This window comes from Ascaphus truei, chromosome 2 (genome assembly GCF_040206685.1).
Source record: "Ascaphus truei isolate aAscTru1 chromosome 2, aAscTru1.hap1, whole genome shotgun sequence".
NCBI lineage: Eukaryota > Metazoa > Chordata > Amphibia > Anura > Ascaphidae > Ascaphus > Ascaphus truei.
This window is the reverse complement of record NC_134484.1, coordinates 6,231,201-6,258,517: the sequence shown is the minus strand read 5'-3', so window position 1 is coordinate 6,258,517 and position 27,317 is coordinate 6,231,201. Positions and strand designations below refer to the sequence as shown.

The following is a 27,317-nucleotide window of genomic DNA, read 5'->3' as shown; positions in this document are numbered from 1 at the left end:
GTAGAATGTCTCCCGGTTACCCTTCAGCAGAAGGTGGCACCCCTGGGCGTGGCACAGCCTGGGAGAGGTCTTGTAGAATGTCTCCCGGTTATCCTTCAGCAGAAGGTGGCATGCCTGGGCGTGGCACAGCCTGGGAGAGGTCTTGTAGAATGTCTCCCGGTTACCCTTCAGCAGAAGGTGGCACCCCTGGGCGTGGCACAGCCTGGGAGAAGTCTTGTAGCATGTCTCACGGTTATCCTTCAGTAGAAGGTGGCACGCCTGGGCGTGGCACAGCCTGGGAGAGGTCTTGTAGAATGTCTCCCGGTTACCCTTCAGCAGAAGGTGGCACCCCTGGGCGTGGCACAGCCTGGGAGAAGTCTTGTAGAATGTCTCACGGTTAGCTTTCAGCAGAAGGTGGCATGCCTGGGCGTGGCACAGCCTGGGAGAGGTCTTGTTCAATGTCTCCCGGTTATCCTTCAGCAGAAGGTGGCACCCCTGGGCGTGGCACAGCCTGGGAGAGGTCTTGTAGAATGTCTCCCGGTTACCCTTCAGCAGAAGGTGGCACCCCTGGGCGTGGCACAGCCTGGGAGAGGTCTTGTAGAATGTCTCCCGGTTATCCTTCAGCAGAAGGTGGCATCCCTGGGCGTGGCACAGCCTGGGAGAAGTCTTGTAGAATGTCTCACGGTTAGCTTTCAGCAGAAGGTGGCATGCCTGGGCGTGGCACAGCCTGGGAGAGGTCTTGTTCAATGTCTCCCGGTTATCCTTCAGCAGAAGGTGGCACCCCTGGGCGTGGCACAGCCTGGGAGAGGTCTTGTAGAATGTCTCCCGGTTATCCTTCAGCAGAAGGTGGCACGCCTGGGCGTGGCACAGCCTGGGAGAAGTCTTGTAGAATGTCTCCCGGTTACCCTTCAGCAGAAGGTGGCACGCCTGGGCGTGGCACAGCCTGGGAGAAGTCTTGTAGAATGTCTCACGGTTACCCTTCAGCAGAAGGTGGCATGCCTGGGCGTGGCACAGCCTGGGAGAAGTCTTGTAGAATGTCTCCCGGTTAGCCTTCAGCAGAAGGTGGCACCCCTGGGCGTGGCACAGCCTGGGAGAAGTCTTGTAGCATGTCTCCCGGTTATCCTTCAGCAGAAGGTGGCATCCCTGGGCGTGGCACAGCCTGGGAGAAGTCTTGTAGAATGTCTCCCGGTTATCCTTCAGCAGAAGGTGGCATCCCTGGGCGTGGCACAGCCTGGGAGAAGTCTTGTAGAATGTCTCACGGTTATCCTTCAGCAGAAGGTGGCATCCCTGGGCGTGGCACAGCCTGGGAGAGGTCTTGTAGAATGTCTCCCGGTTACCCTTCAGCAGAAGGTGGCATGCCTGGGCGTGGCACAGCCTGGGAGAAGTCTTGTAGCATGTCTCCCGGTTATCCTTCAGCAGAAGGTGGCATGCCTGGGCGTGGCACAGCCTGGGAGAAGTCTTGTAGCATGTCTCCCGGTTATCCTTCAGCAGAAGGTGGCATGCCTGGGCGTGGCACAGCCTGGGAGAAGTCTTGTAGCATGTCTCCCGGTTATCCTTCAGCAGAAGGTGGCACCCCTGGGCGTGGCACAGCCTGGGAGAGGTCTTGTAGAATGTCTCCCGGTTATCCTTCAGCAGAAGGTGGCACGCCTGGGCGTGGCACAGCCTGGGAGAGGTCTTGTAGAATGTCTCCCGGTTACCCTTCAGCAGAAGGTGGCATGCCTGGGCGTGGCACAGCCTGGGAGAAGTCTTGTAGCATGTCTCCCGGTTATCCTTCAGCAGAAGGTGGCATGCCTGGGCGTGGCACAGCCTGGGAGAAGTCTTGTAGCATGTCTCCCGGTTATCCTTCAGCAGAAGGTGGCATGCCTGGGAGTGGCACAGCCTGGGAGAAGTCTTGTAGCATGTCTCCCGGTTATCCTTCAGCAGAAGGTGGCACCCCTGGGCGTGGCACAGCCTGGGAGAAGTCTTGTAGAATGTCTCCCGGTTATCCTTCAGCAGAAGGTGGCATGCCTGGGCGTGGCACAGCCTGGGAGAAGTCTTGTAGAATGTCTCCCGGTTATCCTTCAGCAGAAGGTGGCATGCCTGGGCGTGGCACAGCCTGGGAGAAGTCTTGTAGAATGTCTCCCGGTTATCCTTCAGCAGAAGGTGGCATGCCTGGGCGTGGCACAGCCTGGGAGAGGTCTTGTAGAATGTCTCCCGGTTATCCTTCAGCAGAAGGTGGCATGCCTGGGCGTGGCACAGCCTGGGAGAAGTCTTGTAGAATGTCTCCCGGTTATCCTTCAGCAGAAGGTGGCATGCCTGGGCGTGGCACAGCCTGGGAGAAGTCTTGTAGAATGTCTCCCGGTTATCCTTCAGCAGAAGGTGGCATGCCTGGGCGTGGCACAGCCTGGGAGAGGTCTTGTAGAATGTCTCCCGGTTATCCTTCAGTAGAAGGTGGCATGCCTGGGCGTGGCACAGCCTGGGAGAAGTCTTGTTGAATGTCTCCCGGTTATCCTTCAGCAGAAGGTGGCATGCCTGGGCGTGGCACAGCCTGGGAGAAGTCTTGTAGAATGTCTCCCGGTTATCCTTCAGTAGAAGGTGGCATGCCTGGGCGTGGCACAGCCTGGGAGAAGTCTTGTAGAATGTCTCCCGGTTATCCTTCAGCAGAAGGTGGCATGCCTGGGCGTGGCACAGCCTGGGAGAAGTCTTGCAGAATGTCTCCCGGTTATCCTTCAGCAGAAGGTGGCACCCCTGGGCGTGGCACAGCCTGGGAGAAGTCTTGTAGAATGTCTCCCGGTTATCCTTCAGCAGAAGGTGGCATGCCTGGGCGTGGCACAGCCTGGGAGAGGTCTTGTAGAATGTCTCCCGGTTATCTTCAGCAGAAGGTGGCATGCCTGGGCGTGGCACAGCCTAGGAGAAGTCTTGTAGAATGTCTCCCGGTTATCCTTCAGCAGAAGGTGGCATGCCTGGGCGTGGCACAGCCTGGGAGAAGTCTTGTAGAATGTCTCCCGGTTATCCTTCAGCAGAAGGTGGCATGCCTGGGCGTGGCACAGCCTGGGAGAAGTCTTGCAGAATGTCTCCCGGTTATCCTTCAGCAGAAGGTGGCACCCCTGGGCGTGGCACAGCCTGGGAGAAGTCTTGTAGAATGTCTCCCGGTTATCCTTCAGCAGAAGGTGGCATGCCTGGGCGTGGCACAGCCTGGGAGAGGTCTTGTAGAATGTCTCCCGGTTATCTTCAGCAGAAGGTGGCATGCCTGGGCGTGGCACAGCCTAGGAGAAGTCTTGTAGAATGTCTCCCGGTTATCCTTCAGCAGAAGGTGGCATCCCTGGGCGTAGCACAGCCTAGGAGAAGTCTTGTAGAATGTCTCCCGGTTATCCTTCAGCAGAAGGTGGCATGCCTGGGCGTGGCACAGCCTAGGAGAAGTCTTGTAGAATGTCTCCCGGTTATCCTTCAGCAGAAGGTGGCATGCCTGGGCGTGGCACAGCCTGGGAGAGGTCTTGTAGAATGTCTCCCGGTTATCCTTCAGCAGAAGGTGGCATGCCTGGGCGTGGCACAGCCTAGGAGAAGTCTTGTAGAATGTCTCCTGGTTAGCCTTCAGCAGAAGGTGGCACCCCTGGGCGTGGCACAGCCTGGGAGAGGTCTTGTAGAATGTCTCCCGGTTACCCTTCAGCAGAAGGTGGCACCCCTGGGCGTGGCACAGCCTGGGAGAAGTCTTGTAAACTATCTCCCGGTTATCCTTCAGCAGAAGGTGGCATCCCTGGGCGTGGCACAGCCTGGGAGAAGTCTTGTAGAATGTCTCCCGGTTATCCTTCAGTAGAAGGTGGCATGCCTGGGTGTGGCACAGCCTGGGAGAAGTCTTGTTGAATGTCTCCCGGTTATCCTTCAGCAGAAGGTGGCATGCCTGGGCGTGGCACAGCCTGGGAGAAGTCTTGAAGCAGGATGGGGAGGACTTGCTCACGGCCGCAGGGCGAGCGGGATTAGTGAGGGATGATGCCTGGGATGGAGGGGGAGACGGGAGAGGAAGGACTTTGTGAAAAATGCTTTGTTATTTAGCAGGTCCCACGGATTACGGCAAAGTTGGTTTCACTGCAGCACATCCAGTTTGGCTTACACCTACCAACCAAGAGGAGTGACTCACTAATACGGACTCTAATATCGATGGCACAGAGTATGAACCTGGTTCAACTCCCGGTGTCGGCTCCTTGCACCCTTTGGCAATTCACTTTATCTCCCTGTGCCTCAGGCACCAAAACCATAGATTGTAAGCTCTGCAGGGCAGGGACGGTGTCTGTAACATTCCTATGTACTGCGCACCGAGCGCTATACTGTCATTGCGAAGTGATTTTGGGGAGTCCCATTGGGAGAAAAGCGCTGTATGAAATAAAGTTATTATTATTCTTCTTATTATTATTATTTAACCATCAACGCTTTTTGGAGCGATCACATGACCACCAGTGCCCTCCAGCTGACGGGAGGAGAGGGACGGGGAAGTTACCCCATTAAAGAGGTTAGCCATAATGTACCAAGAACCTCAGAAGGGCGCTATAGGGGGAATAAAAGACGGTGTAACGTTACAATGTAACACTTTGTAACGGAGAGCACCGATCTGTGCTGAGCTTTAATTTTTTTACCATATCTAAACCAGGGGGTTTCCCCGAGTTGACTGACACGGGCCCCACCGCCCGCACCCCCTGGTCCCACCGCCCACACCCCCTGGTCCCACCGCCCACACCCCCTGGTCCCACCGCCCACACCCCCTGGTCCCACCGCCCGCACCCCCTGGTCCCACCGCCCGCACCCCCTGGTCCCACCGCCTGCACACCCTGGTCCCACCGCCTGCACCCCCTGGTCCCACCGCATGCACCCCCTGGTCCCACTGCCCGCACCCCCTGGTCGCAACGCCCGCACCCCCTGGTCCCACCGCCTGCACCCCCTGGTCCCACCGCCCGCACCCCCTGGTCCCACCGCCTGCACCCCATGGCCCCACCCCCTCACCCCCTGTTCCCACCCCTGCACCCCCTGGTCCCACCGCCCACACCCCCTGTTCCCATCCCTGCACCCCCTGGCCCCACCGCCTGCACCCCATGGCCCCACCCCCGTACCCCCTGGTCCCACCGCCCGCACCCCCTGGTCCCACCGCCCGCACCCCCTGGTCCCACTGCCCGTACCCCCTGGTCCCACCGCCGCACCCCCTGGTCCCACTCCCCGTACCCCCTGGTCCCACCGCCCGCACCCCCTGGTCCCACCGCCCACACCCCCTGGTCGCACCGCTCGCACCCCCTGGTCTCACCGCCCGCACCCCCTGGTCCCACCGCATGCACCCCCTGGCCTCACCGCCCGCACCCCCTGGTCCCACCGCCCACACCCCCTGGTCCCACCGCATGCACCCCCTGGCCTCACCGCCCGCACCCCCTGGTCCCACCGCCCACACCCCCTGGTCCCACCGCCCGCACCCCCTGGCCCCACCGCCCGCACCCCCTGGTCCCACCGCCCACACCCCCTGGTCCCACCGCCCGCACCCCCTGTTCCCACCGCCTGCACCCCCTGGTCGCACTGCCCGCACCCCCTGGTCCCACCGCCCGCATCCCCTGGTCCCACCGCCCGCTCCCCCTGGTCCCACCGCCCGCTCCCCCTGGTCCCACCGCCCACACCCCCTGTTCCCACCGCCTGCACCCCCTGGTCGCACTGCCCGCACCCCCTGGTCGCACTGCCCGCACCCCCTGGTCCCACCGCCCGCATCCCCTGGTCCCACCGCCCGCATCCCCTGGTCCCACCGCCCGCTCCCCCTGGTCCCACGCCCGCTCCCCCTGGTCCCACCGCCCGCACCCCTTGGCCCCACCGCCCGCCCCCCTGGTCCCACCGCCCGCACCCCCTGTTCCCACCGCCTGCACCCCCTGGTCGCACTGCCCGCACCCCCTGGTCCCACCGCCCGCATCCCCTGGTCCCACCGCCCGCATCCCCTGGTCCCACCGCCCGCTCCCCCTGGTCCCACCGCCCGCTCCCCCTGGTCCCACCGCCCACACCCCCTGGTCCCACCGCCCGCATCCCCTGGTCCCACAGCCCGCACCCCCTGGTCCCACCGCCTGCATCCCCTGGTCCCACCGCCCGCTCCCCCTGGTCCCACCGCCCGCACACCCTGGTCCCTGAGATTTGACGGAATAAATTTGCAGTTAAAAAGAAAAAAGCTACGAATATGGTTATCGGGTTTCCATTGGGCGCCGGAGTGAAGGTGAGCCCGGTGTCAATACTGTGTACTGTGTGGTCATCGGGTTTCCATTGGGTGCCAGTGAGGGTGAGCCCGGTGTCAATACTGTGTACTGTGTGGTCATCGGGTTTCCATTGGGTGCCAGTGAAGGTGAGCCCGGTGTCAGTACTGTGCACTGTGTGGTCATCGGGTTTCCATTGGGTGCCTGTGAGGGTGAGCCCGGTGTCAGTACTGTGCACTGTGTGGTCATCGGGTTTCCATTGGGTGCCAGTGAGGGTGAGCCCCGTGTCAGTACTGTGTGGTCAATCACCTTAATATCCCAGACACGGGGGAGCCACAGATTGGAATGTAATCTCTCCACCAGTCACTGGGCTCTTCTTGGGCCACGTAGACGGGACATCTCACTCTATGTAAGTCTCACTAATACGTCCCTGGTTCTGATTCCTTTAAAGAGGCAATCCAAGACTTCAAATAGCTGGACCCCATTCATTTCAGTCCCGGGGACCCCCTGCTTCCGGAGATACCTACCTGCGAAGTAGGTGCCGCTATCCGCTCTCCTCGGCTACCAGGGTTCCCAATAAGTCCGCTGCTCAGAGATCTCGGGCCCGGTTGGGCAATAGGAAGCTGAGATGTGATCGGTGCGGATTCCTATTGGCCCATGTGATGCGGGAGCTTTAAACTTTAAAGCCATCAACAGGTCAGGTTTTCAGGATAGCCCTGCTTTAGCACAATTGGCTCAGTCTTCGAGTCCGCCACTGATTGAGCCACCTGTGCTGAAGCAGGGATATCCTGAAAACCTGACCTGTTGGTGGCCCTTGAGGACTGGGTGGGCCATCCTGCTGCAGGTGCCTTAAAATTAACCTTATGGGCTCTCTGCATCAAACGCAAAATGTCAGCGCAAAGTTTTTATTTTGTCGCAACCGGCGCGGAAATATATTATACATCTATGTAGCAATGGGAGTGTCGCCATGTTTGGGCCTGTGTGCGTCTGCGTCGCGCTGAGGGATTTATGGAGCGAGCGCGTGGCATTAGGGCGGGGTCACATTTACATACTGGCGTCGGTTTATGCGCATCTTGCGTCGTTTTTCGTTACGGTTTTCTGCGTTGCTTTTCTCCGTCCCGAGAGGGGGAGCGCGGCTTTTTTTTTTCACCGCAGAATACAGGCGCGGCGTGCGTCACATTCCATCACGAGATGGTGCTTTTCACTTTCAAAAACTGGTTTATTCCTATACCCCAATGCATCAGCGGAGACCCCTTTGTGGATAGATGGGACCCCTGTGTGTTCAGCGGCAAGGTGAGTGTATACACCTGTAGCACAGGTTACGGGATCTCTGGGGAGCTGCCCTCGTTAACATACTGTAGCCAAGGAAATGGTGTTATGGGAGATACTTTGATGATGGAGCCAGCCAGGTTAATTCCATGACACATGCTGGGGTGTGTTAGGAGGGATGGGCAGGGAGGGGATATACTTTGAGTGGGAACCTGGTATTTTTATACTTCCACCGCTAATGATCCTGTAAAGCTTCTCACCGCTCTGTGAAATCTCACTTTTGGAAATGTGCGAAAGTTTCGTCCCAAATTCGCAAACCGGGTGAAATTTGCCCCTTTTGTAAGCCGGAAACATTTTTTTTTTTGCAGAGTTTGCAAGTGATTCACAGGTTTTCAGGACATCCCCGCTTCAGCACGAGTGATGCAATCGAAGACTGAGCCACTGATTGAGCCACCTGTGCTGAAGCAGGGATATCCTTTAAACATGTTGGGGGAGGGGTCTTGGGGACAGGAGTTGAGAACCCCTACACTAAGCCATTTATACCAGATCGTGAAATACAGCAGTGCCCCGCTTCTCGGCGCTCCGCTTTTCGGCGATCCGCTGATACGGCGGCACCGAGATGGGGGCCGCCATGTTGAATCAAAAGTCGCACATGCGCAGAACGGATGGGTGTGCCCGGCGCACATGCGCAGACCGCAGTTTGCGCACGCATACCGTAGTTTGCAGGCGCATAGCATAGGTTGCACATGCGCAGAATGGCGAAAATGCCGGTCTGCGCATGGCAGAACTGAAAATCGCCGGATCCGCTTTCCGGATACCCGGGGCCTCTGGAATGGAACCCGCCGTATACCCGGGGCCTCAGGAACGGAACCCGCCGTATACCCGGGGCCTCTGGAACGGAACCCGCCGTATACCCGCGGCCTCTGGAACGGAACCTGCCGTATACCCGGGGCCTCTGGAACGGAACCCGCCGTATACCCGCGGCCTCTGGAACGGAACCCGCCGTATACCCGCGGCCTCTGGAACGGAACCCGCCGTATACCCGGGGCCTCTGGAATGGAACCCGCCGTATACCCGGGGCCCCTGGAACGGAACCCGCCGTATACCCGGGGCCTCAGGAACGGAACCCGCCGTATACCCGGGGCCTCTGGAACGGAACCCGCCGTATACCCGCGGCCTCTGGAACGGAACCTGCCGTATACCCGGGGCCTCTGGAACGGAACCCGCCGTATACCCGCGGCCTCTGGAACGGAACCCGCCGTATACCCGCGGCCTCTGGAACGGAACCCGCCGTATACCCGGGGCCTCTGGAACGAAACCCGCCGTATACCCGGGGCCCTGGAACGGAACCCGCCGTATACCCGGGGCCTCTGGAACGGAACCCGCCGTATACCCGGGGCCTCTGGAACGGAACCTGCCGTATACCCGGGGCCTCTGGAACGGAACCTGCCGTATACCCGCGGCCTCTGGAACGGAACCCGCCGTGTACCCGGGGCCTCTGGAACGGAACCCGCCGTGTACCCGGGGCCTCTGGAACGGAACCCGCCGTGTACCCGGGGCCTCTGGAACGGAACCCGCCGTATACCCGGGGCCTCAGGAACGGAACCCGCCGTGTACCCGGGGCCTCTGGAACGGAACCCGCCGTATACCCGCGGCCTCTGGAACGGAACCTGCCATATACCCGGGGCCCTCCTGTACGACTTGTGTTCTCTCCAGCAAAGGCCTGTGTTAGGGTCCGGAATGCCTTAAAGGGGCTTGGCAAAAGTGTAAAAAAAAAAAATTAACAAACACATTTCCAGCAATTTCAGAACCCCAACACCCACCGCATAAATCATTTTCAACTGGCGTCAGTTGTTTGGAGGTTCGTGACCCCCTCCTCCCAGGGTTTCAGCTCACCCCTCCCCACTTTTTAATTTCGAAGGTTTTTTTCATTTTGCCGTGTGGACAAGAACCGCTGCGGTTATTCTCCCTCCTACAGGGGTAAAAGAGAAGGTTCCCAGTTTAGTGTTAGGACCTGCAAATGTGGTTATGCCTTGACATTGGCATGCAGGCTTATAACGCTTTTGCTAAATTAACCTTATTCACGAGAATATTATTATTGAAGTATTTAACCATATACTAATTACTATATATTTTGCACATTGGATGTAGCATTGGGCTTTTTCTGCCTTTTGTTGTATACATTTTTTCTAACGTGTGAATTTTTTTATGCAATCTGTGATTTTGCCCAATCCTTTGCTCATTTTAAAGCAGTGCTACATTTGGGGACTTTGGCGACATTCAGGAGAAATACGTTTAGAAAATGGGCCAACTGCTTTTGGACGCCACTTTCTGAGCCCGATATTTAGATGGCTTGTGTATTTGAAAGTAAATTATTTTGTGTTAGTAGGTTTACAAAACACTATAGACATTTAAGTGCAGGGATTCTCAACTCCAGCCCCCAACACCCCAAATATACAAGGAAAGACGTGAAAGAAATGTTATGGGTGAAGGTGCGGGGAATAAGGACCTGACTCTGTACAGTGACACGGAGTTTCACAACACGGGAACCTGGTTCAGTTCCTGGTGTCAACTCCTTGTGACCCTGAGGAAGTCCACTTATCTCCCTGTGCCTGAGGCGCCAAAAGCAGATTGCAAACTCTGTATCTTGTTACTGTACTGTAATTGTGAAGCACTTCACGTCCCATTGAGATAAAAGAGCCACAGTATATGGAATATTATTAAGAATAATGGGTGAATAATTACACTGTATAAATATGTGCAACTTCAAGACACTTTTTGACCCAAAAGATTGGACAACAGAGCTTAGTGAAAATGGGTGGTATGTCTTAATAGAAGTGTAATGAACCTATCCCCCCCGGCTGCAGGGCTAGATTGTACAAATATATATCACCGTCTCTGATCTTTTCAGACAGGGGTTAGACCTGTTCAACTAGAGTGTTTGATCAGTGATCTCAGCATTAACGTGTTAATGTATGTGTATCAGCGTGTTAATGTATGTGTATCAGCGTGTTAATGTGTGGGTATCAGTGTGTTAATGTATGTGTATCAGCGTGTTAATGTATGTGTATCAGCGTGTTAATGTATGTGTATCAGCGTGTTAATGTATGTGTATCAGCGTGTTAATGTATGTGTATCAGCGTGTTAATGTGTGGGTATCAGTGTGTTAATGTTTGTGTATCAGCGTGTTAATGTATGTGTATCAGCGGGTTAATGTGTGTGTATCAGTGTGTTAATGTATGTGTTAATGTATGTGTATCAGTGTGTTAATGTGTGTGTATCAGTGTGTTAATGTATGTGTATCAGTGTGTTAATGTATGTGTATCAGTGTGTTAATGTATGTGTACCAGTGTGTTAATGTATGTGTTAATGTATGTGTATCAGCGTGTTAATGTGTGTGTATCAGCGTGTTAATGTATGTGTATCAGCATGTTACTGTATGTGTATCAGTGTGTTAATGTGTGTGTATCAGCGTGTTAATGTACTGTATGTGTATCAGCGTGTTAATGTATGTGTATCAGCATGTTAATGTATGTGTATCAGCGTGTTAATGTATGTGTATCAGCATGTTAATGTATGTGTATCAGTGTGTTAATGTGTGTGTATCAGCATGTTAATGTATGTGTATCAGTGTGTTAATGTGTGTGTATCAGCGTGTTAATGTATGTGTGTCAGCGTGTTAATGTATGTGTATCAGCATGTTAATGTGTGTGTATCAGCGTGTTAATGTGTGTGTATCAGTGTTATTGTGTGTGTATCAGAGTGTTAATGTGTGTGTATCAGAGTGTTAATGTGTGTGTATCAGCGTATTAATGTATGTGTATCAGCGTGTTAATGTGTGTGTATCAGTGTGTTAATGTGTGTGTATCAGTGTGTTAATGTGTGTGTATCCGCGTGTTAATGTGTGTGTATCAGAGTGTTAATGTGTGTATCAGTGTGTTAATGTATGTGTATCAGCATGTTAATGTATGTGTATCAGTGTGTTAATGTGTGTGTATCAGCATGTTAATGTATGTGTATCAGTGTGTTAATGTGTGTGTATCAGCGTGTTAATGTATGTGTGTCAGCGTGTTAATGTATGTGTATCAGCATGTTAATGTGTGTGTATCAGCGTGTTAATGTGTGTGTATCAGTGTTATTGTGTGTGTATCAGAGTGTTAATGTGTGTGTATCAGAGTGTTAATGTGTGTGTATCAGCGTATTAATGTATGTGTATCAGCGTGTTAATGTGTGTGTATCAGTGTGTTAATGTGTGTGTATCCGCGTGTTAATGTGTGTGTATCAGAGTATTAATGTGTGTATCAGTGTGTTAATGTATGTGTATCAGCGTGTTAATGTATGTGTATCAACGTGTTAATGTGGTGTTAATGTATGTGTATCAGCGTGTTAATGTGTGTGTATCAGCGTGTTAATGTATGTGTATCAGCGTGTTAATGTATGTGTATCAGTGTGTTAATCTTACCTTTGATCTCAGGGTCTTTCTCTGTGGGTTCAAGCCAAGGCTGTAGTGGAGTGAATAATAGAACAGGGCGCCAGGAACATTTCAACGAGAGTATTTATTGGGTCACAGATCAGCACACAGTCATGGACTGAATAGTTCCTTTCCCTCTTGCACTTGAGATAGTTCACCTCCCTGGTCCCTACATAACCCAGAGTGATGGCCTCCACCTTCCCTTCCAATCCCTACTTAAACTGGGGGGTAGGATGAAGTACTCTCTCTTGCCTCAGGAACTGTCATTCTTGGTAGGAGAGGCTTCCAGTGCGTCTAAGCCCCTGGCCCTCGCTTAGGACTGCAGACACAGGTCCCTGCCTGTCTCCCGTACCCTTCCCATGGGTAGGACTAGAACTCTGTAGAATGGTTTCCCCACCCACGAGGCCTCACTACCCCCTGGGCAGGATATGATAGTCCACCCCTGAGGGTCTGGACTGGAACAGAACCCAGGCCTCTCTATAACGGAGGAATTGCCTTCTTATACCAGGGGAGTGGGCAACCCCCCTTCCCCAGTAACTGGGCAGATCTGGTGGTGTCCAAAGCCACTTACCCTGCAGGCGACACCAACGGCTCCCACACATGTGCCTGAGAGCTGCAACATGGTGTGCTTCTAGAGGAACTTAAGGCCGAGCTCAAGGTGGCGGCGTTGCTTTGTGCGCACGCTTGCATCCGCACGCACTTCCGGGACTCCTACCTGATTGCCTATGCCAGTTCCTCAAGTGCGCGCGGCACTGCGTGCGCCGACGATGCTACATTTTGCCGCCACCACTCAAATTGAGATTTTGGGCGGCAGTCGCATGACATCAGCGTCACGTGCGCTGGTTCAGCCAATAAGGGCAAACCAGGTCCGTGACGCGTCCGTGACGTGTTCGCCACTCCAATCTCCTGCAGCTAGCGCACACATCTCTGGGGCTGCAGGAGTGCGCGCATGCCCATACCGCAGCCATGTGCTCCGCCTAACTCACATGTAGGGACATGTGCTAGTTATTAACCCTTACACTGCCTGCTATTACCAGGACTCATATGCCAGACCATAGAGATATAGCAGGGTGCTACAGGAGTAATGTGTACTAACCCCATTCCACGCAATGCAGCCCTAATGTAAATGGTCTCATGCAGACAGCACTGGGGTGGAAACGTATTTATCGCTGCGCATAATCTGACAAGTATATCTTAACTTACCCTACAAAGGTGAAATAAGGGACAATTATATTTATTGTGACCCGATAATAGTGTAGGAGGGTCATTGAGGCACAGAAAGGTAAAGGGATTTGCTTAGGATCACACGGAGTGAATGTGAGTGACTAAGCAGGGAATTCAACCCATCAACCATAATATGGGAGACGAACATTATAACCCAGGGGTGCTCAAGGCATATCCAACAGGTCAGGTTTTCAGGCTATCCCTGCATCAGCACAGGTGATGCAGTCGAAGATTGAGCCATTGATGACTGGCGCCTGGAACCCCCGTGACGCGCCTTCAGTGTCCCACTCTGCTCTAATCCCAGCAGAGTACAGGTGTGGCAGGTGTGGCAGTCATGGCGTCACGCTCAGGGGCCGGGTCCTGGATTTGTATTCACACGCAGGCCTCAGCAGGCTCCCTCTCACATACCGGGAGAGACGTCTCCCCGCCCCGGTGTCCATGCTCGGCATAACCGCAGAGGGTGAGGCAAGCGAGAGCTCAGCAGGTCGGGTGAGAGAGTCTGCAGGGGAACGATGACCTCATCCTTAATATCTGACAGGCAGATTATGGGCCACGTTTACTTAGCAGTGCTACACAATAAGGCGCCTTACTTAATATGGCCCCTTACACATCCATGGACTGTATGGTGTCTTCCAATCTCACACTGACGTGACCCACGCACCATCCCACTTACATCACGGTACGTCTGCGCAGAGGTGTAATGGCACATGGGCAGAGAGTGACGGCACATGGGCAGAGACTGACGGCACATGGGCAGAGACTGACGGCACATGGGTAGAGAGTGACGGCACATGCGCAGAGGTGTGATGGCACATGGGCAGAGAGTGACGGCACATGGGGCAGATGTGATGGCACATGGGGCAGAGACTGACGGCACATGGGGCAGAGACTGACGGCACATGGGGCAGAGACTGACGGCACATGGGGCAGAGTGACGGCACATGGGGCAGAGTGACGGCACATGGGTAGAGAGTGACGGCACATGGGTAGAGAGTGACGGCACATGGGCAGAGAGTGAAGGCACATGGACAGAGAGTGACGGCACATGGACAGAGAGTGACGGCACATGGGCAGAGAGTGACGGCACATGGGCAGAGAGTGAAGGCACATGGACAGAGAGTGACGGCACATGGACAGAGAGTGACGGCACATGGGCAGAGAGTGACGGCACATGGGCAGAGAGTGAAGGCACATGGACAGAGAGTGACGGCACATGGACAGAGAGTGACGGCACATGGGCAGAGAGTGACGGCACATGGGCAGAGAGTGACGGCACATGGGGCAGAGTGACGGCACATGGGGCAGAGAGTGACGGCACATGGGGCAGAGAGTGACGGCACATGGGCAGAGAGTGACGGCACATGGGCAGAGAGTGACAACACATGGGCAGAGAGTGACAGCACATGGGCAGAGAGTGACGGCACATGGGCAGAGAGTGACGGCACATGGGCAGAGAGTGACGGCACATGGGCAGAGAGTGACGGCACATGGGCAGAGTGACGGCACATGGGCAGAGAGTGACGGCACATGGGCAGAGAGTGACGGCACATGGGCAGAGAGTGACGGCACATGGGCAGAGAGTGACGGCACATGGGCAGAGTGACGGCACATGGGCAGAGAGTGACGGCACATGGGCAGAGAGTGACAGCACATGGGCAGAGAGTGGCAGCACATGGGCAGAGCACTTATTAGCCTCTTCTATAGGACTGACATGCTACACATACATAGGATTTGGGGGCGTGATGTGACCCGGCCCTGTATATACAGTACCAACAAATAGACGTGTGTGGGTCTGTGAATATCTGTGTACTTGTGTAAATCTGTTTATATTCTTGTCTATATTAGTGTGTCTGCATTTAAGATTTGTGTATCAGTGCTTTCGTTGTGAATGTGTGCATCAGTGTGTTAATATGTGTGTTTCCGCATGTTAATGTGTGTGTGTGTCTATCATCATGTTAATGTGTGTGTCTATCAGCATGTTAATGTGTGTATCCGCATGTTAATGTATGTGTATCATCATGTTAATATATGTGTGTATCAGCATGTTTGTGTGTGTATCAGCATGTTCATGTGTGTGTGTGTATCAGCGTGTTAATGTGTGTGTATATCAGCATGTTAATATGTGTGTGTATCAGCGTGTTAATGTGTGTGTATGAGCATGTTAATGTTTGTGTATCCACGTGTTAATATGTGTGTGTGTATCAGTGTGTTAATGTGTGTGTATCAGCGTGTTAATTTGTGTATGAGCATGTTAATGTTTGTGTATCCGCGTGTTAGTGTGTGTGTGTATCATCGTGTTAATGTGTGTGTATCAGTGTGTTAATGTGTGTGTGTATCAGTGTGTTAATGTTTGTGTGTATCAGCATGTTAATGTGTCTGTCATGCCTGAGCACAGTGGGCACACTGGGGTCTCTGCCATGTCTGAGCAAAGTGTAGCAGACTGGGGTCTCTGCCATGTCTGAGCACAGTGGGCACACTGGGGTCTCTGCCATGTCTGAGCAAAGTGTAGCAGACTGGGGTCTCTGCCATGTCTGAGCACAGTGGGCACACTGGGTTCTCTGCCATGTTTGAGCACAGTGTAGCAGACTGGGGTCTCTGCCATGTCTGAGCAGAGTGGGCACACTGGGGTCTCTGCCATGTCTGAGCACAGTGGAGCAGTCTGGGGTCTGTGCCATGTCTGAGCACAGTGGAGCAGTCTGGGGTCTGTGCCATGTCTGAGCACAGTGGAGCAGTCTGGGGTTCTTGCGCAGTTGTGAGGTTTGAGAAAGCTGGAGCCTGGCAGAGAAGTCCAAGTCTTTAGAAAAGGCACAGCCTGCACATCATAGTGTGAAGGAAGCCAGCTCATATTGCCTCGGGGATTTATGTACCCGCTAATCTGCGATGCAGGTTGTTAGCCAGGGAGGTTTGCAGCATCTCAGAGTCTATTTTTAGGGCTAAAGAAAGGGACAAGTTTGACAGAAGCATAATGAGATCTATATCATTATAGTCTGTGTGTCATATAACTCTGTGCATGACTTCTTTCTCTCTCACTCCCTGCTTCTCTTTGCTATAACTGAGACCTGGCTCATTTAGTCTGACTGCTCTGGAAGCTGTCCTCTCCTATGGTGGCCTTTCCTTCTCCCAAACTCCACGCACTGATGGCAGGGGTGGAGGCGTGGGGCTCCTGCTCTCCTCTCGCTGCCGTTACCGAACTCTTCCTATTCCTCCCTCTCTTGCTTTTCCCTCCTTTGAGGTTCACACAGTCCAGATCTTCTCGCCTCTCCCAGTCCACGTGGCGGTCATCTATCGCCCACCTACCTCTACTCATCCCCCTTCTGCCTTTCTCTCTCACTTTGAATCCTGGCTCTCTTTCTTTCTCTCCTCAGACTCCCCTGTTCTTCTCCTTGGGGACTTCAACAGCCACATTGATGACCCCTCTCTCCCTTGGGCCTCCTGCTTTCTCTCTCTAACCTCTTCTTTTGGCCTTCAACAGTGGACTGCAGCCAGCACCCACAAAGATGGCCACTACCTAGACCTGGTTTTCACTAAAAACTTTTCTCTCACCGATTTCTCCATTTCTCCTTTTCCTCTCTCTGACCATCACCTCATCTCATTTTCTCTATCACGCTTCTTCCCCTCTCCATCTCCATCTCGCCCTCGTTTTTGCAGAAACCTACGCTCTATTAACCTACCAGCTTTTGATTCCACTTTACGCTCCTCCCTCTCCTCTCTCAGTTCTACTTCAGACCCTGACAACCTGGTCAGGAACTAAAACTCTGCCTTATCCTCCTCTCTTGACCTACATGCCCCGCTTTCTCTCTGCCGTCCTCGCCCTTCTAACCCCAGACCCTGGCTAAATTCCAATACATGCATGCTTCGTTCCTCCACTCGCTCCTCTGAACGCCTCTGGAGGAAATCTCATACGCTCGCAGACTTCCTTCACTACAAATTTATGCTGTCCTGTTTCAACTCTGCCCTCTCTCAGGCTAAACAAACCTACTTTTCATCACTAATCAACACGCACAAGTCTAACCCACGTCGACTCTTTTCTGTCTTTGACTCTCTACTCAGACCACCCTCGGCTGCCTCCTCTTCTTCCTCCATCTCACCTCAGGACTTTGCTGACTTTTTTAAGGAAAAAGTGGAATCCATACGTCAGAACATCCCATCTGTTGCCTCCTCCCATCCCACACTGCTTCCTAACTCTAGTCCTGCCTTTCTGGACTCTTTTTCTGCTATCTCGGAGGGTGTGTCACTGCTGATCTCCTCTTCTCCCTCTACCACCTGCCCTCTTGATCCCATTCCCTCCCATCTCCTAAAACCTCTTGCTCCTTCTATAATCACTATGCTTACACAGATCTTTAACTCTTCCCTCTACTCTGGTACTTTTCCATCCTCTTTCAAACATGCAACCGTGATACCATTACTCAAAAACAAGCTTGACCCTACCTGTCTTTCTAACTATCGACCTGTCTCCCTCCTGCCTTTTGCCTCCAAACTCCTTGAACGTCTTGTATTCTGTCGATTGCTCTATTTTCTCAACACCTATTCTCTTTTAGACCCTCTACAATCTGGCTTCCGCACTGCTCACTCTACTGAAACAGCCCTCACTAAAATAACCGATGACCTCCATGCTGCCAAAGACAGAGGTCATTACACTCTGCTCATATTATTTGACCTCTCTGCAGCATTTGACACTGTGGACCACCCTCTTCTCCTCCACATTTTCCATACTCTTGGTATTCGGAACAAAGCTCTATCCTGGATCTCCTCTTACCTCTCCCATCGTACTTTCAGCGTCTCTTTTGCCAACACCTCCTCCTCCTCTATCAATCTTTCTGTGGGGATACCCCAGGGCTCTGTCCTGGGACCCCTTCTCTTCTCTCTTTACACACTCTCTCTAGGTGACCTAATCACATCTTTTGGGTTTAAATATCACCTCTATGCTGACGACACACAAATTTACCTTTCAACCCCTGACCTTACACCTGCTATACAGACCAAAGTTTCTGAATGTCTCTCTGGAATATCATCCTGGATGGCCATCCGCCGACTGAAACTTAACATGGCAAAAACAGAGCTCCTTATACTTCCTCCCAAACCTGGCCCTACTACCTCCTTCCACATTACTGTTGGAAATACGATCATTCACCCAGTAGCCCAAGCACGCAGCCTAGGGGTCACACTCGACTCCTCTCTCACATTTGCCCCTCACATTCAAAACGTTTCTAAAACCTGTCGCTTTTTCCTCCGCAATATTACAAAGATACACCCTTTCCTCTGTTACTCGTCTGCTAAAACTCTGACTCAGGCCCTCATTCTCTCCCATCTCGATTACTGCAACCTCCTGCTGTCCGGCCTCCCTGCCTCTCACCTGTCTCCCCTACAATCTATCCTAAACGCTGCTGCCAGAATCACTCTACTCTTTCCTAAATCTGTCTCAGCATCTCCCCTCCTGAAATCCCTCTCCTGGCTTCCGATCAAATCCCGCATCTCATACTCAATTCTCCTCCTCACTTTTAAAGCTTTACACTCCTCTGCCCCTCCCTTACATCTCAGCCCTAATTTCTCGCTATGCACCATCCCGACTCTTGCGGTCTTCTCAAGGATGTCTTCTTTCTACCCCCTTTGTATCTAAAGCCCTCTCCCGCCTTAAACCTTTCTCACTGACTGCCTCGCACCTCTGGAATGCCCTTCCCCTCAGTACCCGACTAGCACCCTATCTATCCACCTTTAAGACCCACCTTAAGACACATTTGCTTAAAGAAGAATATGAATAGCACTGGATAATCATGGACACATGATACATAAAGCTTGGCCCCCTGCAGACGCACTTACCAGAACTCCCTCCTACTGTCTCTGTACGTTCTCCCTACCTACCAATTAGATTGTAAGCTCCTCGGAGCAGGGACTCCTCTTCCTAAATGTTACTTTTATGTCTGAAGCACTTATTCCCATGATCTGTTATTTATATTATTTGTTATTTATATGATTACAACATGTATTACTACTGTGAAGCGCTATGTATATTTATGGCGCTATATAAATAAAGACATACAATACAATAATAATAATAATAGGAGCTTATAATCTATAGGCAGGGTAGGCTGAAACATTGGGTACAGGGGATGAGAGAGTTGGTGGGTTTCAGAAAGCAATAGAGCAGCTGTAACATTACCAGACATCAGCGAACAGCAGCAAATGGTGACGCGCTTTGACCGCTCCTCGGTTGACGCCTTTGGGGCGACTCAGGTGTTATGTCCTAGCGATTCTTTGGTAGAATTAAACAGTAGGATAGTGCAGTTCTGCACCTCGCGGCAGACATGTCGGGGGGAGGGACTGATGAGCTCCAGGTGGTCTGGGAAGCGTTGAAGTGTCGCTTTTCCCAATACTGTTAACCCCATCCTGGTTGGCTTAGGGAACATGGACAGTGATGGCATATTATATACAGTAAGTTTATTACTACGTGCAGTACTTCCTGTATTCGCGTGTTTGCTTATATGCAAACACTACCAGATACAAATAACATTTGTAAAAGATACAAACTGTACAGGACGGGCCGCAAAGCATTCTGGGTATAGAAGCCAGGACAATGACCACACTTGTAGACAATGCAAATCCCAATTACTGTATAACTGCAGCCTGTGCTTTTCCAACAGCTGACAGGGTTTGAACATCCCCTTAGTACCCGCGTTTTGGGCACATTTTCTATGTGTGGCTTCCGCCTGTGAAAGACACACGTTAACCCTTTCACTGCCGGAGGGGCATGCCACGCAGATCATTATCCAGGATTATACAACCTCGGAGCTGATGAGTTTTTAGTAAAAGGGGGAGAAAGTGACTTACGAGGAAGTAGAATTTGACACATCCCATTATAATATATGTATCATGTAACACCTCTTTAGTGTATAAACTCTCTGCAAATCAGTGGCTGGCACACGCGGGGCTAAAGTGAGGAACCGCGTGACACACTGACCCAAAATATTGAGGGGCTCTTTTATTCCCTTATTAAACCCCCCCCCCACTTCCATGCTAGAGAATGTTTGAATTGAGAGTCAATAAGGAAGGGAGGATGCTGGGAGGGAATACAGCCCGGGTATTATCCCTGAGGCTGAAGTAAAGAGGGTCCAGACTGGGTTAAGGAAGTACAGAGCCAGCAAACCAACTCAAAGACCGTTGTTTCACTTTTTATTGTTTTAATTATTATTTCAGCCTTAATTTTGGGAACTGGGCCGGTACAGGTGACATGCTGCTTTCACGTGAATAATTGTGCAACCCACAGCTATACAGCAGTCTTCAAGCTGATTCCTGTCAGCGTCTCACAAAACAGAACAGATTTTTGTCTTCAGAGAAATGTGTATTGCGTGTTATTTAACTGGCAGGGAGCGTCCATATTAATTAAATGACTGTGCACGAGAAACACGGCGGCACTCCACTCCCGCTGCCTTATCAAAACATTCATCTTCCTGTTATTTGTATCACAATATATCTCTAGCGTTCAGAATACATTATCTGATCTACTGTACAAAATGATTATTCAAACAACTGCTGAACAAAGTTCAAATCGAAGCCTCCCCAGTGATCTCCCAGGTCCTGCAGTTACAGCCTCTCTTCTCCACGTCGCTCCCACACATTCCCTCATCCCATCCTCTCCAGCCCATGTCTCCCCACTGCTGGATGAAGCCTCCCCAGTGATCTCCCAGGTCCTGCGGTTACAGCCTCTCTTCTCCACGTCGCTCCCACACATTCCCTCATCCCATCCTTTCCAGCCCATGTCTCCCCACTGCTGGATGAAGCATCCCCAGTGATCTCCCAGGTCCTGCGGTTACAGCCTCTCTTCTCCACGTCACTCCCACACATTCCCTCATCCCATCCTCTCCAGCTTGTGTCTCCCCACTGCTGGATGAAGCCTCCCCAGTGATCTCCCAGGTCCTGCAGTACCAGCCTCTCTTCTCCACGTCACTCCCACAGATTCCCTCATCCCATCCTCTCCAGCCATGTCTCCCCACTGCTGGATGAAGCCTCCAAATGATCTCCCACGTCCTGCGGTTACAGCCTCTCTTCTCCACGTCACTCCCACACATTCCCTCATCTCATCCTCTCCAGCCATGTCTCCCCACTGCTGGATGAAATCTCCCCAGTGATCTCCCAGGTCCTGCAGTTACAGCCTCTCTTCTCCACGTCGCTCCCACAGATTGTTCTCATTCCATCTTCCTATCTTACTTTTGGTCGTCGTCTTGGTCTTGTAATTTCCCTTGGAATCCAGTCGAGCGCCATCTTTGTCTAACTACTGTATGGTCATTTCTTCTTGCGATATGTTGTGCCCACCGCCATTAAAATGTCTCCATCCTTCTCATGCTGTTACAGGCTTTTGTTTGCTTTGAAACCATTCATTCTTTTTCCTGTCTCTTCGGGTAATAGCGCAGGGCCGGCCTTAGGGTAAGGCGAGCAAGGTGACCACCTTGGGTTCCTGCGCCTCCGGTGGCCCCGCTCTCCTTCCTCCAGGCGCCGACAGGAAGAGGAAGCATGGGGCCTCCGGACCGGCAGAGAGGTAGGTGTGGGGGTGTCTGGGTGGCATGTGTGCATGTGTGTCCTTTTACCTTCTCCGTAGCCGGCCGCCTCCGGCTGTGTCGTGTTGCCATGGCAACGTAACATCACGACGCCATATAACGTCACGCCGCCTCGACGCTGCCAGAGGAGGGCTGCTCGTCTAGGTAAGTCCCTCTTTTTATTTTACCGTGGGGCCCTGCTGGCAGCGTGCCGCCTTGGGCCCCGCGGAGCCCTCAGCATACATCTCTCCAGAATTCTTTGAGTTGTCTGAAGTTTCTCAATTAGCTTTATAGTTAGGGTTCAAGTTTCACACCCATACGTGAGCATGGGCAGAAACACTTCTTCTTTCAAGCTTGGAAAATTGTGAAAAGAAGAGTAGGGGGGGGGGAATGCACATAAAAAAGGGATCAGAAGATGTCCCTAACACATAAACAATAGACAGTGTCTATACTAATAGGGTGATGGGATATATACATATATCAGTGTACTCACACGGCCGAGTGTGGTACTGGACGAAATAATGGTATCTTTCACTTCTGACGGCTTGTCAACAAAGACCTTTTCCTCCCAACGCCTTTCCTTTCGTCAACATATTTCCACTACGAGGATCGTGGGAAGATCCTCTCTTTGGGGCTGTGCAGCAGCCAACATCATTACCTCATGGCCTAGTCTGGTTCATTTATTGAACATTAATACATCAGTATTGGATTAAGAGGGAGCGCCCCAGTTTTTCTGTATTCCAAAACTTGGAAGATTGTCTTGTGTCTTGAAAAGGAGCCCCGTCCAATCTTAATGCTCCTATTCATTTCATTCGGAAGGTTCTCATTTATTGATACTTTCCAAGGTAGACGACATTTTCACCGTCTTTCACTTCTATTCCATTTGTTGTAACCGTTGTTGAGTTGACACATTTGTTGAACGTCCTTTTGGTCTGGCTGGGATTCATATGGAAATACACTTATTTACTCGCTTCGACGGGTTCTCTGAATTTTTGCTACAAATCCTCTGGATTTGTGGCAGAAATAACAATGTCGTCTGCAAATCACAGGTAACTCAATGATGACTCCATTGATGTTGATTACTTTTGCTTCTCACGTGTTGCTGTGAAAAGCTTTGGTGACACGGAGTCCCCCGTACGCACACCGTGCTCGTCCTTACTTGTATCGTCACGTCATTTAATGGATGATGTGGCATTTCCATACATGCTCCGTATAATATCAGTGTACGCTTCTTCAGCACACATTTGTCTTCTTAATGCAGCGGTGTCCAAACGCATTTAGCTGAGGGCGAGATTAATAAAGAAATGTAATCTGTCAAGTGCCACATGTATAAACATGGAATCTACATTGTTTGCACGCACACACACACACGCATGCACGCACGCTCCTGCCTGCCTCCCTCTCTCCTCCCTCCCCCCATCCTCTCTCTCCTCCCTCTCCCCCATCCTCTATCCTCCCTCCCCCATCCTCTCTTCTCCCTCTCCCCCATCCAATCTCCTCCCTCTCTGCCATCCTCTCCTCCCCCATCCTATCTCCTCCCTCTCCCCCATCCTCTCCTCCCCCATCCTCTCTCTCCATGTACACACATACACCTCATGCCTGCCCCATGTACACACAGACACCTTATGCATGTCCCGTATACACACACAGACACCTCATGCATGTCCCGCATACCTACAGACACCTCATGCCTGCCCCATGTTCCCACAGACACCTCATGTATGCCCCATATACATACACAGACACCTCATGTATGTCCCATACACACACAGACACCCATGCTTGTCCCATGTACATACACGGACACCTCATACATGTCCCATGTTCCCACAGACACCTCGGGCATGTCCCGTATACACACACAGACACCTCATGCATGTCCGGTATACACACACAGACACCTCATGCCTGCCCCATGTACACACAGACACCTCATGCCTGCCCCATGTACACACAGACACCTCATGCATGTCCCGTATACCTACAGACACCTCATACATGTCCCATGTTCCCACAGACACCTCGGGCATGTCCCGTATACACACACAGACGCCTCATGCATGTCCCGTATACACACACAGACACCTCATGCATGCCCCATGTACACACAGACACCTCATGCCTGCCCCATGTGCACACAGACACCTCATGCCTGCCCCATGTACACACAGACACCTCATGCTTGCCCCATGTTCCCACAAACACCTCATGTATGCCCCATATACACACACAGACACCTAATGTATGCCCTATGTACACACACAGACTTCTCATGCATGCCCCATGTTCCCACACACACCTCATGCATGCCCCATGTTCCCACAGACACATCCTTCATGTACCATGTACAAACAGACACCTCATGCATGCCCTATATACACACACAGACACATCATGTATGCCCTATGTACACACACAGACTTCTCATGCATGCCTCATGTTCCCACAGACACCTCCTGCATGTACCATGTACAAACAGACACCTCATGCATGCCCCATATACACACACAAAAACCTCATGCATTCTCCATGTACACACACAAAAACCTCATGCAAGTCCCTTATGTAACAGGGTATGTTATTCTGCTTGTCTTTCCCACTCTGTTATGTAAGTCCTGCTAAGGGGTTAATCTGCAGGCTTGTTGACCCCCCTCATGCCCATCCTATGAGTGACAGAAGTATGGTGGTGACCCGGGGCCTGTGTAAGCCTATCTGGGAGAGGTATAAACCATGAGCCCGTCCCTTCTTGTTCCTCCTAGGAGGGAGTGGTAAATTTAGCTTAGTCCTGTTTCTGCTCTGGAGGATAGAGGAAGCAGAGAGCTGTGAGTCTCTCCCATGGTGGGATGAGCGTGCACACCTTCAGCCTTTGACTGGGGAACATCAGATTCAGCCACAGAGGCCCTGTAAGATCAGGGGCCATCACCATCCAGAGGTCTGGGACCCCTGAGACTCTGCATCGCTGTAAGGAGATCTGCAGTGGATGCCTGCCATACAAAAAATACCCTTATAATCACACTTCTGTCTAAGTATCAGTCCTTGGTCAGGAGGGTGAAGTATGCAATAGTAGGGGCTGATTTCTGGACACCCTGCAACCCACTATGGCTGGGGGCGCTGAACACCAATGAGAAGACAGTGCATTATGTGAAAACAAACTGTACTTTGCATTGATATGAGTACCAATGGCAGAATTTATTTTACAGATTTGGACCATCCGGTTCCTTTGGTCCGTGGTTGAGAAACAGAGATTCAAATGTAATACCGTAAATATCGCCAGTTCTGCGCACGCACGTCTCCAAATAAATTAAGGAGACGTCTGTGCTGAATAAGGAGCGCACCTGAGTTACACAGCTGGGAGATATGCTAATGGTGTGCAAAGTACATATGAATGAGTTCCTTCCCACACTTCCTAAAAGGATTCCCATACCCAATATATAGGGTTGCTAATAAGCCTAAGGCACCAACCTAATGACTGGAACGGTGTCAGACCCAACAGGGCTAAAGCCCACGACCACTGCTTTTCTAGGCCGCAGCTCTAGCAGTGTGAGCTAAACCCAGCCGGTTGGTAGTATCCCTGTCACATCCTACTTTTAATCTGCTCACTACTTACTGTACACATGTAGCTAAGCTAGAACTAATCGGCAGCACTGTCGCCGGAACCACAGCTTTCAGGTTTTTTTCAGCGGCGGCTCCAGAAACATCGGAACTAGAGAATGATCGGCCTCTGACCACGTAATCCTTGTGACCAGCGGGGTACTGAGAAGAATCCTCCTCTTGCTTGGGAATCTTGGCCTGAGGCTTTTGCTTTTAAATTATGAAATCATTTTCAATACGTGAACTTTTTATATCGAACAAAGAATGTGGATAGGCCGAGGCAACGCCCAAACCTCGGCTCAATGCACTTATTTTTATTAACTAAACGAAAATAGCAGTCTCTTAACCCCTTCACTAATAAGACTTTGTTGCCATATAATGCCATACAATCTCATTGGGCTCCCTTAACTAATCTAAATATCCTAAAAGCAACAATTTTGTTTCTTTTGGTTCTCTGGACATTAAAAATGGCATTCATTAGGGCCCCTGGAATAGGAAAGTGTTTTGTCAATCAAGTGTTTTCTCCACAATTAATAGCAAAAGGGAGTCGAACACACCAAAAAATAGGGAAAATCTAAAAAGTTGCAAAAAAAATGTAAATTAATCACTTTTTTGCTACCTTTTGATTTTTTCCTATTTTTTGGTGTGCTCGGCTCTCTTTTGCTCATGATTGTCCATCCTTGGCCGGAACCCTTGCAGGGGGATCCCAAGTGGCTTGACCTAATTCCCCATCTTTTTATTCTCCACAATTAACCCGCTAAGCCCCTATCAGAGAGCCAATAAAGATCAGCGGAAAAGGAAAGAGGGGTGCGGGGGCTTTGCCAGTGGAAGTACATGCTGAACACACAGTGACAAGAGGGGTCAGCCAGGGGAAATCAAACCCCTCCCAAGTCTTAGCTCACCGTGTTTACAAACTTACTTTAAAACATTTTTTAAACAAACTTATAGGTGTCAGATTTGGGTCAAATTAAAATAAAAGGAGTGTTACTTGTGACGTTCTGTGACTCCCATACTAGTGACGTTCTGTGTCTCCCATACTAGTGATGTTCTGTTTCTGCCATACTAGTGACGTTTTGTGTTTCCCATACTTGTGAGGTTCTGTGTCTCCCGTACTTGTGATGTTCTGTGACTCCAGTACTAGTGACTTTCTGTGTCTCCTGTACCAGTGACGTTCTGTGTCTTATTCATTTTCAACTGTGTGCTCAGAAATCCTGAGGGCCCTTATTAAAGATGGCTTCCCTATAAAAGATTGTAGCAAAGGGAAGGAGTGCAATAGCGATGCATTTGACAAAGCGTACGCATGCGCGAAATGCATTAGAGGTTCCCCCCAGGGTTCTTGTCTGTCAGTATGTTGACTCAATAAAGTAGTTGTTTTATCGACCCAGTCTCCGTTTTCCCGGTTTTTACCCTGTACATCGCTATTACGCTCTTTCCCTTGGACACCATTGCTGGCAACCATCCAGGCCGAGAGCACGCTGTGTTCAGGCAAATAACTCCACAAGTTTGTGAGTACTCGTTATATTTTTGAATCTTATGGACTTTCAAACTTAAACCACTCCAAGGTGTAGCTCTATGGGTTGTGTAGTATTAGCTTACTGGGGGTCTGAATTTCCCTTTTCTGTTTTTTTTTTTTTTTACATCCCTAGTTTCTTTATTTGTTTATACCCTGTAAATATGAGCATTCGTGACCTGTTTCTACTCTAACGGTGGACCCAGACACATCACCAACTTCATCATGGTTCTAATTACATATACATACAAATGACATTGTTATATATTACTTTGGTTGTACCTGCACACTTTAGAGCCCTGATTTTGGAAGCATACTGTATGCTTCAGTTTTTGTCATTTTTCCTATACAAGATTGTAGTTCAGTTCATTTAAACTCAGCTGATCTGCAGAACTGGAAAGCAGCTTCACAGCATATTGAATAGGAGCCAACAAGCGAACAGGTTTTAGTTAAGATTAGAATAAATGAAAGTGACCCAGGCATGGATTGAACCCACAACAGCCTTTCTGCAGTCCCCAGAAAGGCTGTTGTGCTCCAGACTTTGTCATTTTTTTTCAACCTGG

At 51.3% G+C, this 27,317-nt stretch overlaps 1 protein-coding gene across 1 annotated transcript in view; it reads left to right on the top strand.

Moving 5' to 3' along the window:
• Positions 1–27,317, top strand: part of EPPK1 (epiplakin 1) — a 61,483-nt gene that overhangs the window by 11,233 nt on the left and 22,933 nt on the right. The window lies entirely within an intron of this gene.